The 16,897-nt window shown below is 39.5% G+C and overlaps 1 protein-coding gene across 1 annotated transcript in view; it reads left to right on the top strand.

The window, feature by feature from the left end:
* The first annotated feature begins 1,825 nt into the window (after positions 1 to 1,825).
* Positions 1,826 to 16,897, top strand: part of FOCAD (focadhesin) — a 237,482-nt gene continuing 222,410 nt past the window's right edge. Inside the window, exon 1 of the mRNA XM_074361508.1 lies at positions 1,826 to 1,894. The gene's annotated coding sequence lies outside the window, so the exon portion shown is untranslated. The remainder of the gene's footprint in view (positions 1,895 to 16,897) is intronic.

The raw sequence follows: 16,897 nt of genomic DNA, 5'->3' as shown, positions 1-16,897 counted from the left end.
CACTGAAATACAGTCATGTATGGAAGGAGTATATCCCAGAAGTAGAGTGAGTATATCCCAGAAGAGGGTGAGCCCTTGTGCTTCTGGCCTAGCCCAAGATCTGCAGCAAGTTGTCAAGTCAGTTTTAGGCTCTTGGTTTAACAGCCTAAGTTCTTCCATCCTGCACAAAAACAGAATCAAGGGGAAGTGTCAAAAGTGGAAAATCTCAGACTCACCATCATTCTTTAAATGTGTGTTTCCCTATTTACTCCTAAAACCAGACTTTCTATAACAGAGGCAGTCCTTTATTTATTGAGAGCCAGGGTGCCTAGATTCAAATTTTGGCTTTGCCACTAGCTAGGTACTTGATCATGCTGCTTTACTCCTGTGTCTGTTACCTTATTTAAAAAATGTGGTAATAACTGTACCTGCTTCATAAAGTTGGATTAAATGAGTTGATATACATTGAAAGGTGCTGTTCACACAGTTTAATGTTCAATTACAGTTTTGAGAAATGTATCTCAAGAAATATGGGAATAGAAGAATTTTTAAAAAGAATTAAAATGGTCCTAAAGAGGTGCTGATGTATTTGAAATTATTAAGACTGAAGGAGAATATCATCGAAGTCCATAAAATCAAGAAGGCAGTTATAAACCCTATAACAGTCCTTTTTCTCAAAGGATAACAGATTGAATATACAAATAGGTTCAAAATTAATTTAGGTAAATTCTTACAGAATGAATGTATAATAGATTATTGAGAGAACTCAAGATGGTCTGCAGTATATAATTACTTTTCTAAAGTGGAGTGTAGGACCCAAATCCTTCTTACAAATGAGAAGTGGAACTTCTTGTTAGTACGTTACAAAAAAACTTTGGAAATATAGAAAAATACGAATGCCAAGGCTCTACAGCAGAGCTATTAAATCAGAATCTGTAGAAACTGGGCCCAGGCACTAGTATCTTTTAAAAAAGCTCCCCAAATGCTTATAAAGGTTCACTAGATTTTAGAAACTGCCGGCTAAGCCAGGTTCTCTAAGAGCAACTTGTCTTAACTGTTTCGTCTTATATATTAATTTCCGTTTCTGTTACCCACAATCAGAATTTCATTCCTTCATAATCTCATTTTTTCCTGCTGCCTCTTTTAGCTTTTGTTCCATTGTGCCAGGTGTCTTACAGCCTTCCCATGAAAATGCATGTTCATACACGGGTGGACACTCAAGTATTAGACAAAAATAACAACAATAATGGTAACAATTACGTGGGCCAGGTCTTCCCAGATTAAATCGGCAGAAATGCCTGGGCTAGAACAACCTGTATGACTATCCAACAAGTGGACATGCCCGTGTAGCATCAAGAGCTGCAGTGTTCTGTGTTGGCCAGGTGAAGTATGGACCCCAAAGAGCAGCTACAAGAACAAAGAGGCAAGTCTGCGGTCTGTATTAAATTTTCTGAATCCTAATGTTATCCTATTATAATACGTAATGTACTTTTTTTTTCCAGGAAACAAAATCTCCAAATACCAAGAAGCTGCTTTGCATTACCAAAAGCTGCACAGGGACACGATGTAGTAGCATCTCCAGGCAGATTCCTTTAATTGCCTTCCCTTGGGCTAACTCCCGACTGCGGCGCGGCCCTACAACCAGCACTTTGCGCCTGTGGCCCTTCTTGCCCCGTCGGCTGCAGAGGAGCTCAGCCGCCCACGCAGCCTTCCAGCCGCAGTGCGCGGCCTTGGCCTTGGAAGCGCGTGCGCGCGAACGAGGAAGGGCGGGCCGAAGTTGGAGGAGGCGGGGCAAGCCCTTGCAGTCTGCAGTCCATTGGCTGTCTCTCTGTAGTCCCCGCCCCCGGGCGTTCGAGACGGCGGGGCGGGCCACGTCAGGCAGCCGGCGCGGGGCTGAGCTTGTGGCAGAAGGGAGGTAAGCTTTGTGGGTGGCAGGCGGCGGGCTGCGGGCCGCTGCCCCCTGCACAGAGGCCGCCGGATTGTACCCGCCTGTGGCCTGACTCAGCTTGCGTGGAGGAGGGCTGAGGCCCTGTGGGCCTAGAGCTTTGATGGGAGATGGGGCAGTGGCGCATGTGGTGACAGGGCCGCGTCGCGGTGTGGGGCGTCCAGGAAAGGGACAGGTCTCGCCGTTTGCGCTCGTCCTGTCCTGGATGCGTTCTGAACTCCGGAAGGACTAGGCCTTCTGCGTTAGAGAGCTCCCGGAGGCCTGGGTGGGGCCGGCTTTGGTGCCTGAGGTGGGGCTCAGTGGGATTCTGACTCGGAAACAGGTCGGCGTGATCCTTGCATACCTTCCTGCAGCAGGTTGCAGGCATCCCACTCTCCCCTGACCAATTCCCTAGTCGAAGGCAGCACAGGGGATTCCAGCCGTGTCCTGGGGTGACTGTCTTCTCCTAATTCCCAGTGACTCGCTCATATCCTGTCCACTTACTAGGAAAGGCTTTTTGGGGTGAACAGGGCCTGTTTCCAGACCTCAGTTCTCTGGCTCTGTCCTCACTTGTAGGAATTACCTGAAGAAATAGTCTCTCTCTCCCTCCCTCCCTCCCTCCCTCCCTCTCCCCCTCTCCCCCTCTCCCCCTCTCCCCCCTCCCTCCCTCCCTCTCCCCCTCTCCCCTCTCTCCCCTCTCTCTCTCTCTCTCTGTAAATCTGTGTATCACATACATGTATGAATGTATGTTGTGAAATGTCTGTAACAGCTTTGCAGAGACTTGCAGAGACTTGCAGTTGCGTTGCCCCTAATCTCCATGAGTTTTGATTTCTGCTATGGCATTCTCATCCCTCAGTTTAGTTTCTGAATTTTGAGCTTCCAAAATCAATGAAGTCATGCTATAAAGTAACATGCAACCAGTCATTCATCTGTTCAACACACTTTTTTGATGCGCTTCTTGATAGTCAGGGTCTTATGCCATAAACTGAAATGGGCATTCCCTGCCTTTTCTTCCTGTTTATCTGCTAGTTTTATTGTCTAGATTTGATGGTTCAATTTCAGGTTCTAGAGTGAGGTACAGAAGCTTATGATCCTGTATCATAAATGAGAGCTCTTCTGGGACTTCATTCAGTTTTCCTTACTTTTATCTGTGGTAAGCCTCAGACAAAATTAAGCCTGAGGCATAATTTTGCTAAGTATCACTAAAGACTCTAGGTCTCAGGTACCTATCTGGAAAGTGAGGGGATAGAGTTAGAAGTATTCAGTACTTTTGAGATGTTCGAGGACAGCATGGGCAAATGGCTTGTTTACTGAAATATGTTAACATTTGAAGTGACCATTTTAAAAACCCTGGGTATATTTTAAGATGATATGTTTTACTCTTCCTGAATCTGTCCATATTCACTTTTTGACTAGCAAGAAAGTGCATGTTTACAGTTTTGATTCACATCCAATTCCTGCACCCAAATCACTATGACTCATCTAAAATTTGAAGTGTAATAATCAGGAGCTTTTTAATGTTACACTTAAAGGTAAGATGTAAAAACATTGGATAAGAATGCAATTTTCAAAGCATTTTGACTTGATTTAGTAGATTAGTAATAACCAAAACCTGTGCCTTGCTTATTTGCTAATGGTTAATGGTAGGTAGTTGTCATCACCTGGCTAATGTCTTTCAATATCATGTCTATGTTAACATTTGTTTTGTAAACCTAGAATTTACTGGATTTTAATTGATTGCTGCCTCCAGTTGAGAATTGATGACCAAAATTTAATCATTTGAGAATAAAAATGCCCATAGAGATGTAACAGTAGTTTTTCATTTGTTGATTGATTGATGGTACTTATTAAGTAAATCATTTGGCCTTCCTGCAGGTGTGAAATTTCTAGACTAGTTCTTCTGAAGACATAATATTCATAGCCTTGTGATACTTTTTGAATATTATTCACAAACCATTAGGTGAATTAAATTGTTTATATCACTACTAGGGGTTTGGAAAACTTAAGAAAGTAGAACTTTTCAAAATTTTATGTTTGTTAGATCTTTTTAGTTCTAGAAATGGAGCAGATCAAGATGGGAAGACTGAGGAAAAATGCAAGAGCTGAGGCATAAAATCTAAGGGGAGTCTTCTAGTTTAAAATTTGGGGAGAAAAATACAATGAAAAATACAATTATAACTATATTTGGAAGAAATGTAAGGAAATAATAGTGTCAGGATTATTAATGGGTCTTTAGCAAAACTTGATGTTAATATTCCTTGGTTTATAACAATGAGCTTCGTTTATCTCCGAGGAGAAACTGAGGGTGATAGTTTAAACTTTGATCAAGTGGGCAATAGATGTTTCTTTAGGAGGTGTGAAATCTGTTAAGTATTGTATATTTTTTAAAAAGTACTAGAGACCTAGAGATGAGTAATATAATGAAATATGGTACAATTATATAAATATAATATAAATCTGTGATTAACAATTAGTGGTAAATTGGATAGAGGTTGTATGTACTATTTCGACATATAGGAAATGAATTTGCTAAGCTAATAGGACAAGGGATGTATGTCAGTTTTCTCCCATTTAAATTATTTGAAACACATTTTTCAAGCTATGTGGAAGATCCCATCTATTTTCAAACAATAGATTGAATATTTTTGTTTTTATATATTGGGTCTGCAAAGTACTTCTGGCCTCATATTTTTTCATCTATTCCAGTCCGCATTGGAAGTAATAAAATTGCGTTTATCATTTTTACATTTTGTTAATTTATATTGGCTTTCATTCAGTTAGCTTGAGTTAGCTTTAGTTTTATGTATTTTGAATGCATTTTAAAAGCTGTGACATTAAATACTGTATAATTTTCCATTATTTATGAAGGGAAAACATTTCTTTAGGCCCAAGGAAGTTGAGAATGCAAACTGCTTAGATAGTTTGTTATTATTTATTTAAAGACTTATGATTTCACTCTCTGGAGAACAATGATGCATTCCCCTCAAGCTTCTAAACTGAAGATTTCAATTCTTTCTGGTGTATTAGAACATATCCTCTGATATCTTTTTGGTCAGATAAGTGACTGCTTGCTAATTTGGCTGATAAGCATGTTGAACAAATGTTATAATTGTGAATGTTGAACTTTATAGTTTTCTTGTGAGGTTTTCTGGCTGGCAGAGTGTACCTTTCTCTCCTCTCTTGACAAACCTTTTTCTTTGGCCTTGCTCCTTTTAGAATTTACTTTCAGTGTTACTCTGACAATCATTGAACAGGTTGGTTTATGTGATCAAACCTTAAGTTTTTAGCATGTGTGATTAGGATGAAACGTGGAGGGAGTGGAGGAAACTTCTTATTAAAGTTATTTTGAATTGTTGAAACATTTAAGTAAGTGGAATTTTTTAAAGAGTCCTAAATGTTGCAGATACTGTATTCATTATTTAATTTTTCATTCAGCAAAGGTAGAACATCTACTGTGGTCCCAAGGCCCTAACTTTTCTTTAAGGAATTTATAGTATTGCTTGGAAGCCATAGATGAGGCCAAAATATGATGGGATAAATATTACAATTAGATGTATGCATCAAGTACTGTGAAGGACAGAGGAAAACTATGTTAGTGTGAGATTTTAGAAGATTCAGAGAAGGCTTTCTGGAAGAATTTTCATCTGAACTGAATTTTGAAAGCAAGTAAGAATTAGTTTGTGAGGATACTGGACAAGGCTTTGGAGGCACAAGAAGGAAGTAAGGCCAAATGGACAGGTTCGGGACAAAACATAGACTCTTAATGTATTAAGGATAGAAAAGAGAGATGAGGTTTAATAAATAAACAAAGGCCAAATAATAGAAGACCCTCTTCCCTACCACGTGAAAGATTTAGAATATCATCTTTGAGGCTGTGGTGGTCCAAGGGGGAAGCGATTTTAAGTGGAGGAAAGTTAAGATTAGTTATATGTGGCAATGTGTGGAATGAATTGTAGTGGAGCAAGGCTAGTTGTGCAGGTGAGATAGAACTCCAAAGTATGCAGTGGGGCTCGAGAGAATAGGATGGATTCAGAATACACTGAGAGGATGAAGTTGGTGCCTAGTTTGATATCTGGGATGAGGAAAAGGTGGAGTCAAGGATGCCTCCTAGGTTTGTGACTTTCTATGATGAGAATCGCATGAGGATTATCAGGTGTATAGGAGAATAAAGCTGGTTTCTTGATCATGCCTTTAGGTCATACAGTTGGTGCTGTTCAGTGGGCAGTTGGCTGCATTGGTCTGGGGATAAGGAATGGGAGTCTAGGCTATCTAGAGATTAAAATGTTATCAGCATATAAGTGATAGTTAAAACAGTATTAAGAATGGATGTGATACCTGAGAGAGAGTGTCTGTGGAATAAGAAAATTTAAATCAGAAGAGAAACTCAGGGAAGCACTGCCATAGAAGGAAGATGATCCAATGAAAAAGACTGAGAAGGAACAGCCTAATGACAGTGGGGCTCTAGAAGGCAAGGAGGGGGAGAATTTGAGAAGGAGAGAATGGTCAGCTGTCAGATGCCATCGTGAATGGAAGTGAGAGCTGACTGGAGATTTGGGGAAGGTTTACCAGTCAGGCAAGGAGCATTCATTGTAATAATACTAGTTCATATAATTGTATGACTTTCTGTAACAAAATTCAGTAGAACTAGAGACTCAGTATTTAGACTTTGTTTCGTACCAAATGGTAGGAATGCAGGAGACTTCTAAGTGTTGACAAGATGGTGGTCGAAGTGATGGAAGGTGAGGTTTAGACTGGATAGAGGTGGGGACCAGGCCAGGAGAAGGCTGAAAGATTGAGAGAAAATAATTGGTTCAAGGAATTAGAAGCCTGGGTATACAAGGGTAGGTGGGTACAAGGGAGATAGCTGATAGGATAGAAGTACTCTGGAGTCAACGTGGAATATTGCAGTTTTAGATGTTAGGGTGCTGACGGAGTGTAGGGTTTGGCCATGGATGTAGATGGCTGGAATGGAGGTGATAGGAAGGTGTTCAAGAACAATGATGTGGTGTGTGGGATGAATCATCCACCTAGACACTGACGTGAGAGGGTTGTGTACCCAGCATGGAGAGAGAGGCTGTGAGGTATAGCCTATCTTGTATGCTTTCTGAGGTTTTAGATTGCCTGTGTTGGTGACCAACATATAAGAGAAATGAAGATAATTGGATGCATGTCCTCAAAGGTCTGGGGGTAAATGGTATGGAAATATTCCTCTAGGCCTTGAAGCTTAGGAAGATGAAGCTTCACAGAAGTGGCCAGCTAAGAAGAAAAGTCCAGTTTCCATAGGCTGAGGAGGTAGGGGAAGCATCTAATAAGAAAGCTCGCTGACCACGGTGTCAGAGTCCAAAAGGTTGAGGCTATTTAGTGTCTAGTGAAGAGGAAGGCAGCTTAGAAAGGAGTTAGACTCTGCAAGGGTGACAGAGTTTTTTTTTGGAAGCATATGGCTGGCTTTGAAGTTACAAATAGTAGTTGGGATTTAAGTTTTGATGAAGCTCCCTGTTACCAACTTTACCCATCAAATCATTCTAATTTCTGCAGTAGGACAGCAGGTATAGTACTAGTTCCAGTTTTACAAATAACATATGTCTCCAGTGAGTATTTGTTACTTGTCAGAGAAAGGAGACGCTTTTTGCACCCCTTTTTTGACCTTTGGGCTTCCAAAATATTTTGGCAAATACAGTTGACCCTTGGACAACATGGGTGTGAACTGAGCGGGTCCCCTTACACTTGTATTTTTTTTTTTTTTTTCAGTAAGTGTGTGCTACAGTACTGCATGATCCATGGTTGGTTGGGTGCATGGACAAGGAACCGTGGGTAGGTAGGGATGACTGTAAAGTCACGTGCGAGTTTTCCACTGCACGGAGAGTCAGCGCCCCGACCCCCCCCCCCCCCCGCCTTGTCAGAGCCATCTACACTTTTCATCACCTGTGACAACTCTCCTCTACTAGGATGCCTGGAAGGTTATGCTGAACATTTTAAGGTTGATTCTGTGGTCTTGGAGGTGTGAAAAATGCCTTGATGCTAATGACAGTTGCCATGGGTGTGGGAGGTGGGCGCACCTGCATTTACCTCTGATTTCCCTCCTGTTATTTTAGGAGCTATTTTATAGTCTGGTGGAATAATCTCTGTGTTTCTAAGTGTAATTCCTCACTCACGCGTAAGATCCCATTCCTTTCACCTCCTCCGAGATTTGGCTCCCACATATCTCTCTCCTGCAAGATCACAGTTTCTCTCATTACTGGGTTATTCCCTTCAGCATATAAACATGTCATTACTTCTCCTATCTTAAAATAATTAGTCTTTCTTTGCCCCATTTCCTCCTTATGCCGCCACATAATTTCCCCTTTATGGCAAAGCTTATACTTACATGGCCAATTACTTTCCCCCCTTTCTTAAACTCCCTTTCATTAGGCTTTCTCCCTTCTTATTCAAAAGAAAAAAAAATTGCTTCCCTCAAAGTCACTAGTGACTTTCATTTTGAAAATTCCAGAGTTCTGTTTTTAATCCTCATCTGTTACTGTACCTATTGTTACCCCCCCCCAACTTTACTGAGCTATGATTGATGCATAACAGTGTGTAAGTTTAAGGTGCAACATATTGATTTAATACTTTGAGAAAATGCAATATGATTTCTGTCATACGATTAGCCACCACGTCTATCCTCTCACAAAGTTACCATTTCTTATCAGCATTTTTGGAAACAGTTGATCACTCTCAGCTTCTTGAAACACTTTCTTCCCTCATTATCAAAGATGCTACAATTCCTAGTTTTCCTCCCACCCAACTGCTCCTCTTCAACTCCTTTCCTAGTTCTTTCTTATCTTTCTGACCTCTTAACATTGGCATGCTCCTTGGCTCAGTCCTCATAGTCCCTAAATTGTATAATTCAGTTTTAAAATACTAGCTTTAAATACTAATAATACCATATTGGCCCCCAAATTTATATATATATATTTTTGCCTAGACCTTTTCCTTTGAACTCCAGACTCTGTATATCCAGATGCCTACTTATTTCTATTTGGGTGACTAACAGAAATCTCAAATTCAATTCCTGATTTTTTTTTTTCCCTATCCCTGCTTCACCTATGATCTTCCCTATCTCAGTTAATGGAAATTTATCTTTTCCGTGACTCAGGCCAAACACTTGGGTGTCATCCTTGAATCCTCTCTTTATCTTTCACAATTCACACATAAACTAGTAAGAAAGTCTGTTGGCTGTACCTTCAAAATCTATCTAGAATCTGAATACTTCTCACTACCCACTGCTCTCACCCTAGCCTAAGCCTCCATTGTCTATGTTCTTGATGTTATAACAGCCTCTAATCAGTTACCTATTACCACCCACCCCCAGAATTTAGTGGCTTAAAACACAGTCATTTATTAGTTTATGATTCGGGATTGGCAGTTTGGATTGGGCTGGGAGAGATTGGGGTAGGGGACAGTTCTCATGCTGGTCTTGCCTGGGCTCAGTCGTGTAGCAAAAGGGGACTGGTAGGTTTGGAGACTTCAGCTGGGATGGCTTTCTGTGCTCCACGTGGTCCAGTAAGCTGTCCCATGCTTCTTAACGTGGTGGTCTAGTAGAGACAGGAGAGCAAGAGGAAGCTGCATGCCTTTTGAGACCTACGCTAAGAATTCCCGCAACTTCACTTCCCCGCTGTTGATCAAAGCAGTGACAATGATAGCCCAAATCCAAGGGGGTGGAGAAACAGACTACTCATGAGAGGAGCAGCAAAGCCACTTTGTAAAGAAATGTGTATCCAGGAATTGGGAAGAGCCTGGGGCCATTTTTTGCATCTACCATTGCCTTCTAACTGGTCTTTTCTATAATTCTCTTTGTCCTCTACCATATTGTCAGCAGAGTAGCCAAAGTGATTATTTTGAAAATGTAAGATTTCTTCCCTCTTCCAGAACCCTCTGACGGCTTCCCATTGCCACCCAAAGTAAAAGGCCAAGTCTTTGCTGTGGCCTGTGAGGCTTGCCACCGTCCGACCCTTTTGTTGCCTCTCCAGCTTCATTTCCGGCTGCTCTCCCCCTCCCTCACTAAATCTGTCCCATTAACCTCCATGCTGTTCCTCAAACATCCCAGGCTTGCTCTCACCATGGCTTTTGCCATGTATTTCTTTGTGCCTAGAATCCTCTCCTCTGAGACGATGGATTCCTTCTTCACCTCCTTTAAGTCCTAGCTTATGTGTCACCTCTGTGAGCCTTTCTTGGACCATCCTCTTTAAAATTGGAACCCTTTCTGATACTATCTATTCCCCTTCCCTGGTTTACTTTGTACGTAGTGCTTATACAATGCTGTACCATTTACTCTTTGGCTTATTCTTGTCTTCCCTTCTCTAGCAATGTAATCCCCTATAAAGGCACGGATGTATTCTTTGCTTTTAAAAACATCCTATTGTGAAAAATCTCAGATACACACATAAATAGGGACTATTAGTAAATGAACTTAAAATCAACATTTTGTTGATCTTGTTTTTTTCTCTCTTCTAACATTTTGTTCCTCTGACTTTTTCTTTAAAAAGTAGTTATCTTTAATTAATAAGGACTTTTTATTTTGAATATAGTTACTATGTCATTATCACACCTAACAAAATTAACAGATTCCTTATTATTATCTGACACTCAGTCATATTTTAGAATTTCTCAGTTGTGCTAAGAGTGTCTTATTATAGTTGATTTATTATAATCAGAATCCAATTAATGTTCCCAAATTGTATTTGGTTATTACGTCTCTTAAGTCCCTCATACTATAGTAGTTCCTCTACTCCTTCGTTTTCCCATGCCATTGATTTGTTGGAGAAAAAGGGTCACTAGTTGTATAAAGTGTCCCGAATTCTGAACTTACTGCTCTGCCAGTATTTTTGTTTGCCTTGTTCATTTATGGCTTTCGTTTCCTATAGATTAGTACTAAATAGAGCTTTGTGTACGTGGTTTGAATTTTTTCAGGCAAGAATATTCTTAAGAGTGTTTTCTGTATGTCTTCTTATTCCATCACATGATAAGGACACAATGTCTGGTTTTCTCACTTTTAGTGATGCTAAGATGAATTAGTGGATTCAGGTAGGATCATTCTGATCCTTCTAATTTGGAGTTCCCAACATCCTTTAACCTTGTTGTTTTAGCAACAATTGATGACTCATTCACAAATCAATTAGATACTAACACAGTGACTTCATGTCTTTAAAGTTTTTTTTTAAAGAAATGAATACATTTTAATTTTCTTCACATTTCTGTTTATAGTCTCACTGCACAACCAGTTTTCCCCCTCCCCGCTCCCTGAATCCAAAATTTGCTCTCATTCACAATGCCTTCAGAATGTACTAAACATTTAACATAAAGCTTGGAGGGAGATGTGAAGTGGAATGGACAGTGAAGGCTGGGGGGTTGGGGAGGTAAGGATTATCTACCCACCTACCTAGTAATTTACCTGGCTCCCCTCCCTCCTTTCTATCTCTTTTTACTTTGTGAGATTTTAAGCTATGTTGGACAGTTAGGGTTTAGCAGGCCACTGAGGCCTCATGAGGTTTGGAAAGTGGGACATGTGCTGACGGCAGCATTGGTGTTGGGTTTGAATTGAATGTAAATCCAGGCTAGAGCTAAGCATACAACTTTTGCCATTTGTTGTGTTATAATAAAGATTGGCTTCGAATAAAATTGAGAAGATGAAACTTGTGCTCTCTGCACTTGGCACTCTTTTGTCGGGTAGCCTTTCCTTGCTGACATAGACAAAAGTAAATTACACCCCATGGACTTAGGAGACTTGCACATTGCTGCATTGTTTTAGAAACAAATGAAAGACTCCTTTGGTCTCCTGCATCTCAGTGTATGACTGCATCTTTCTTCCAGCTGACTGAACCAGAAACCTTGGAGTAATCCTTCAGTCTTCTTACATCCCACATCCAATCCATGTGCAAATTCTGTCAAAAGATATGTGAAGTCTGACCTCTTCTCACTATCTCCACTGCTCTTCTTGTCCAAGGCAACATGGTTTCTTTCCTGGATTATTGCCATAACTCTGTAACTTCTCCCTTTTTCCATCCTTGCCCTCTTAGGGTCTATCTCTAGAGAAGCCAGAATGACCTTTTTAAAATGACAGTCAAGTATGCCAGCCCCTTCTCCCAAATCCTCTAGGTCTGCCTGTCCCACTCAGGACCATTCAGAGCCCATAGTGTCTACAGAGGCTTATGTCATCTGGCTCCCCGCTTTACTCTGTCCTTTCTCACTGCTCAGCTTACTCACTTGCACAAACCACACCGGTGTCCTTGGTCTCCCCTAAACTTGCCACACAAGCTCATACCTAAAAGTTATTGCCCTTAGTGTTCCTTCTGCCTAGAATACTCATTATTTCCTCCAGGTCTTTATCCAGATGTCACTGTATCAGAAAGACCTTTCTTTGTTCTTTGACAGATGAGAAAAAGACCTATAAAGACCTCCCTAAAATTTATCTATTGATCACAACTTTTTTTTAGGTATTATGTCATATATGCATTTGAAAAATTAAAAGAAAAATTAAACTCTTTGTACTGTAATTTGAGGAATTAAAAATAACTATCCTTTATAAAGTTTCAGTTATGCTAGATGGATAAATTCTAAAGATCTGCTGTACAGCATGGTGCCTATTGTTAACAGTATGGTACTGTGCACTCCAAAAAAACAAAACCAAAAAAGGACACAAGCGAACTTTGGAAGGTGTCCTTGGTTGTGGTGATGGTATCATGGGTGTTTGCACATGTCCAAATTCATCAAATTGCACCCATTAAATATATGCATTTCTTTGTATATCAATTATACTTCAGTAAATCTGTTAAAAAAAAAAAAAACCTCTGTTGACTGAGGCCAACAGACTTAGTTAAAATGAGATTGGAGGAAGACACTAGAGGAACACTTAATTTTTTTTCAGGGATGGATAGATTAATCTCTTGGCAAACAACTTAGAATCAAAGGTAATTCTGTTAGCTTAGTTGTTTGGAACTCTGCAGGACCATTATAGCATCTAATAACTCAAAGGTGTGACTTTCTCATTAAATAGCTCTTAATAAGCAGTGTAATTGGATCAAGTGAGACTTTTTTATCTTGGTGTGTGCTGTGGTGAAACTGCTTTTTAGACAATGATAAAAGACGATGGTTTCAAGAGAATAAATAAGATCACTAATTTTTTTATTGAGACTAAAAATTGATCTTAAATTTTTATTTGAAGAGAATTAATAATTTCTATTTAATGTAAAAAAATAAACATGTGCCCATTATAGGGAAAAATTAAATGTAGCAAATATAAGGAGTGAGTGTAATTGTATGTAATCAGTCATCAACTTATTAACCAGAAATGAACCTAACATTTTTGCATATTCACTTTTTTCCCCTTTCTATATATATGTCTAACTGTGTCTTTCTATAGTTTAAACTTGGTTGTGTTTATGATTGTGTATAAGAATTTCTTTCCATTATTAAAACTCTTTGTAAATGTTTTACGTTACTAAACAATATTTTACCAATTTAGCTTACCTTTTAGATCAATCAGTGAATAACTTTACACAAAAGATGCTTGCTTTTAAGTCTTTTGTATTCTTATACATTCAAAATGGGAGGTGAGACGCTTGTGGTCCTGGGGAATATGCTGATTCTGCCTTCTTTCTGTGGCTTTGCTCCGGAGCTGATCTGGGCTTTGAGGACCTTTATATCAGTTTGGAGGTAAGCCAGGTTGGGAGCAATTTCAGAAATAGGGTTTGATTTTGGACTGAGAGGCAGAGGTAGTCTTTGAGGTTGAAATGAAGCTCTTTGAACATCGGCTTCATTGTGACTTGTTGGCTCACCACTGTTCCAGTCGTTTACTTCCAACACAGTGTTGAAAAGTTCCGTTGAACCCGAACATGTGAAAATTGTATGTATTGTTCTTAAAACTTGTGAAATTAAAAATAATTCTCACGAGGAGCTAGATGTTCCTCCTCCTCCCCACCCCCTCCCCTTCCTCCTCCTCTTTCCCTTCTCCTTTCTCTCCTCCTTCTCCTTCTTCTTCATATAATTCTTAACTTTATCTGAAAGACATTCTGCACATTGTACTCTGCCAACTGGGTATCAGCAGTTCATTGCAAGATCTTTTCTATTTCTTTAATATACTGCTTGGTGTCTCTATACTAATGTGAAAGGATTTACTAATGATCTTCTGCCCAGGATGGTTGTGAAGGTTAACTAATACCTGATTATTAAGCACCCTACAAATAAAAACAGCCATGAATAATACTAGCTGTATAATGGAAAATTAGTATATGTTACTTCTTTAGGTAATTATATGTTTAAAATGCCTTTTACCCCAGTGGGAAATAACACAGAGGTGATGCTGTGGGTTTTTAAAGGGTTGTAATATATAGCAGATTAAGAGCATAGCTATGATAAATAATAGCTGTCAACTGAAGCATTCATGTAAAACTTATGATGTATTCAAGTAACAAAGACCCATTTTCCATCTCAATTAGATTCAGCTGGAAACAGTAAAGAACCAGTCTTGTGAGCTTTTACATGTGTTCTTTGACCTTTTATTTTTTTTAAAGAAAATGTACCAAAATGAATAACTGTGTAATGAAATCTCACTAATTTGGATTCCGCTGATTTGGGATTTGGACTTGGCTGAAGTTCATCTTTAAACTATGTATACAAAAGTATTTGCTCAGTTAAAAAAAATATGAGCTGGGAGAAAACGGTCTGTCTAAAAAGAACTAATTATTTTCAAACCCTAAATGTGTTGATAACTGAATTTGGTTACTGTATTAATTTAAAAATAAAATTGTTTTCAAATTTATTTTTTCACTTCTGGTTCTTATTAATTTACTTTGGTCTTTGTTTCATGAGTCTTAATTAGTGAGAAAGATTTGGATATGATTCTTGTCTATTTCTTTCTGTTTTGGAAAGTTGATCTGAAAACACAACAAACGGTAGAATTCTCATTATAACTTTTTGTAAAGTCTGTTGTGTATTAGGTACTGTCCTAAACACAGTAACTCAAAAAACATTTATTAACTGCTTATTACATGCCAGGCCTGGCAGGAAGTGAACAAAGCTCAGCTGTTTCCCTCAAGTAACTCACAAGTCCAAGAGAATAATGCAGCTGGCTTGGTAAGTGAGGAATCCTTCCTGCTTGAGATACTTTTTCACTGGTGTCTGAGCAGGTACAGCTGCCACAGAGGTGGAAGCTAGCCCCTTCAGAGTGAGAGGAGAAGGTCTACGTTTTGATTTATGGCAGTCCTCTCAGAGCTGGAAGATACATAAGAAATTATCCAAGCCTCGCTCTGCAATATGGCCCATGTATACCATATCCTCTTAATCTCCTTGCATGGAATGTGATGTCAAGTTGTAGTTCAAGCTCCTGTTTTCTGAGCTGCAGGAACTGAGAACCTGCAGTGGCCTCCTCTTGATCTTCCTGGTTCTAGACCTTTCTTCCAGAACATTCCACTCTTATTTCAACTCCTGTATGTCTTTACAAGTGAGCTCGTCCACAGAGAAATTTTCCTGTCTCATTGAGCTGTGTTTTGAACTGTCACTTGGTGGGGCTACCTGCCAGCCAAGCGTTCATTTGCAGCGGGTTAGCCATCTGTGTCTGTGTGGTAGTGTTTGAGCAGTCACTTGGGCAAATAATTGCTTTTGTCTATTTCGATGAATATTTACTGATTTTAAAAAAATGGAAAATGTAAATGTGGAAGTGTTGATATCAATGGCAAGAAGTATGGTCTTACTAAAGATAGATATCGGTTGCCATGATGAAAGTTTCCAATATTTATCCGTTATTAGATACTCATTGGACTTAAAGTGAACGGTCAATGATGAAATAAAAGTAGAAAATCAAAGAACATACACAAATGTGGGAGATGTATTGCTTGTGATGGTGTCACAGGATTAGGCTTAAATTTAGATTGATAATTTTTGTGTTTTGTGCTTGGCATGGAGTGGCCCTTTAATATGTAACTTTTGCACGTCAGACTTGATTACATGTTTTTAGTATTGCAATAGATACAGAGGTACAGAGCTGTTTGTGTGTGCTGATGAGCTGCTTTGGTACTTGATTTAACTTTGTATATTCAAACCCGTTTTTTTTTTTTTTTTTTTTTTTAATTTGCTTGAGTCTCTGGGATGCCGCAAACAAGATGTAATAGGAAATACAAGGTATTGGATTCAGACTAGAATAATGATAGCTAACATTTTAAAAAGTGTTTGTTATGTGCCTGGTTCTGAATGAACTGCTTTAATAGATTATCTTAATTTTACAAAAACCCTGTGTCAACTATATAGAGGAGTGGTTAAGAATGTGAGCTTTGACTCACATTCATAGGCTGCATGGTTCATATCCATGCTCTGCTTCTTACATAATTAGGCAGTTAATTTTGACCTCTCTTTGCCTCACTTGGTTTTCATATGAAAATGAGAATAATAATAGTACTCGTGTCATGGGGTTGTTTTGAATATTGAGTGAGAGAACACATGTAAAGAGCTTCAACAGTGCCTGCCTGGCACATGCTAACATTCTCAATAAATCCTGGCTTCTGAAACCACTGTATAACCTCAGGCAAATTACTTCCTTTCTGAGCTCCTATTTTCTCATATGGGAAATGGAGTCAGTAATACCTACCTCAGCGTTATTGTAAAGATCCAATGGGATTAGTTACTTAAAGTGTTTTGTGGGGTGCATGGCACATTGGGGCTGTTTCATCCAACATGGTGTTCTGCATCCCGTGTCATGCTTGGTGTTCATTCAATGAATCTTTACTGAGCAAGTACTTTTTCTATGCTGGGGTATAGTGGTCAAAAAGAGAGACCAGTCTCTGCTCTCAAGAATTTGCGTTTCTAGAGGGAGAGAGGCAGCAGAAATAAGTAAATGATGATCATTTGAGATTGCAATCAAAGCTAGGAAGGATACGATGGTGGGTCACTGGGTGTAGTGGGTGGGAAACTACTTGGGGCTAGGGGGAGGGGGGCTCAAGGTAAGATGTGAAGGGTGAGATGAGTCAG

The sequence above is a fragment of the Camelus bactrianus genome, chromosome 4 (genome assembly GCF_048773025.1).
Source record: "Camelus bactrianus isolate YW-2024 breed Bactrian camel chromosome 4, ASM4877302v1, whole genome shotgun sequence".
Classification (NCBI taxonomy): Eukaryota; Metazoa; Chordata; class Mammalia; order Artiodactyla; family Camelidae; genus Camelus; species Camelus bactrianus.
The sequence above is the reverse complement of the archived record's forward strand: the minus strand, read 5'-3'. Positions and strand labels throughout refer to the sequence as shown.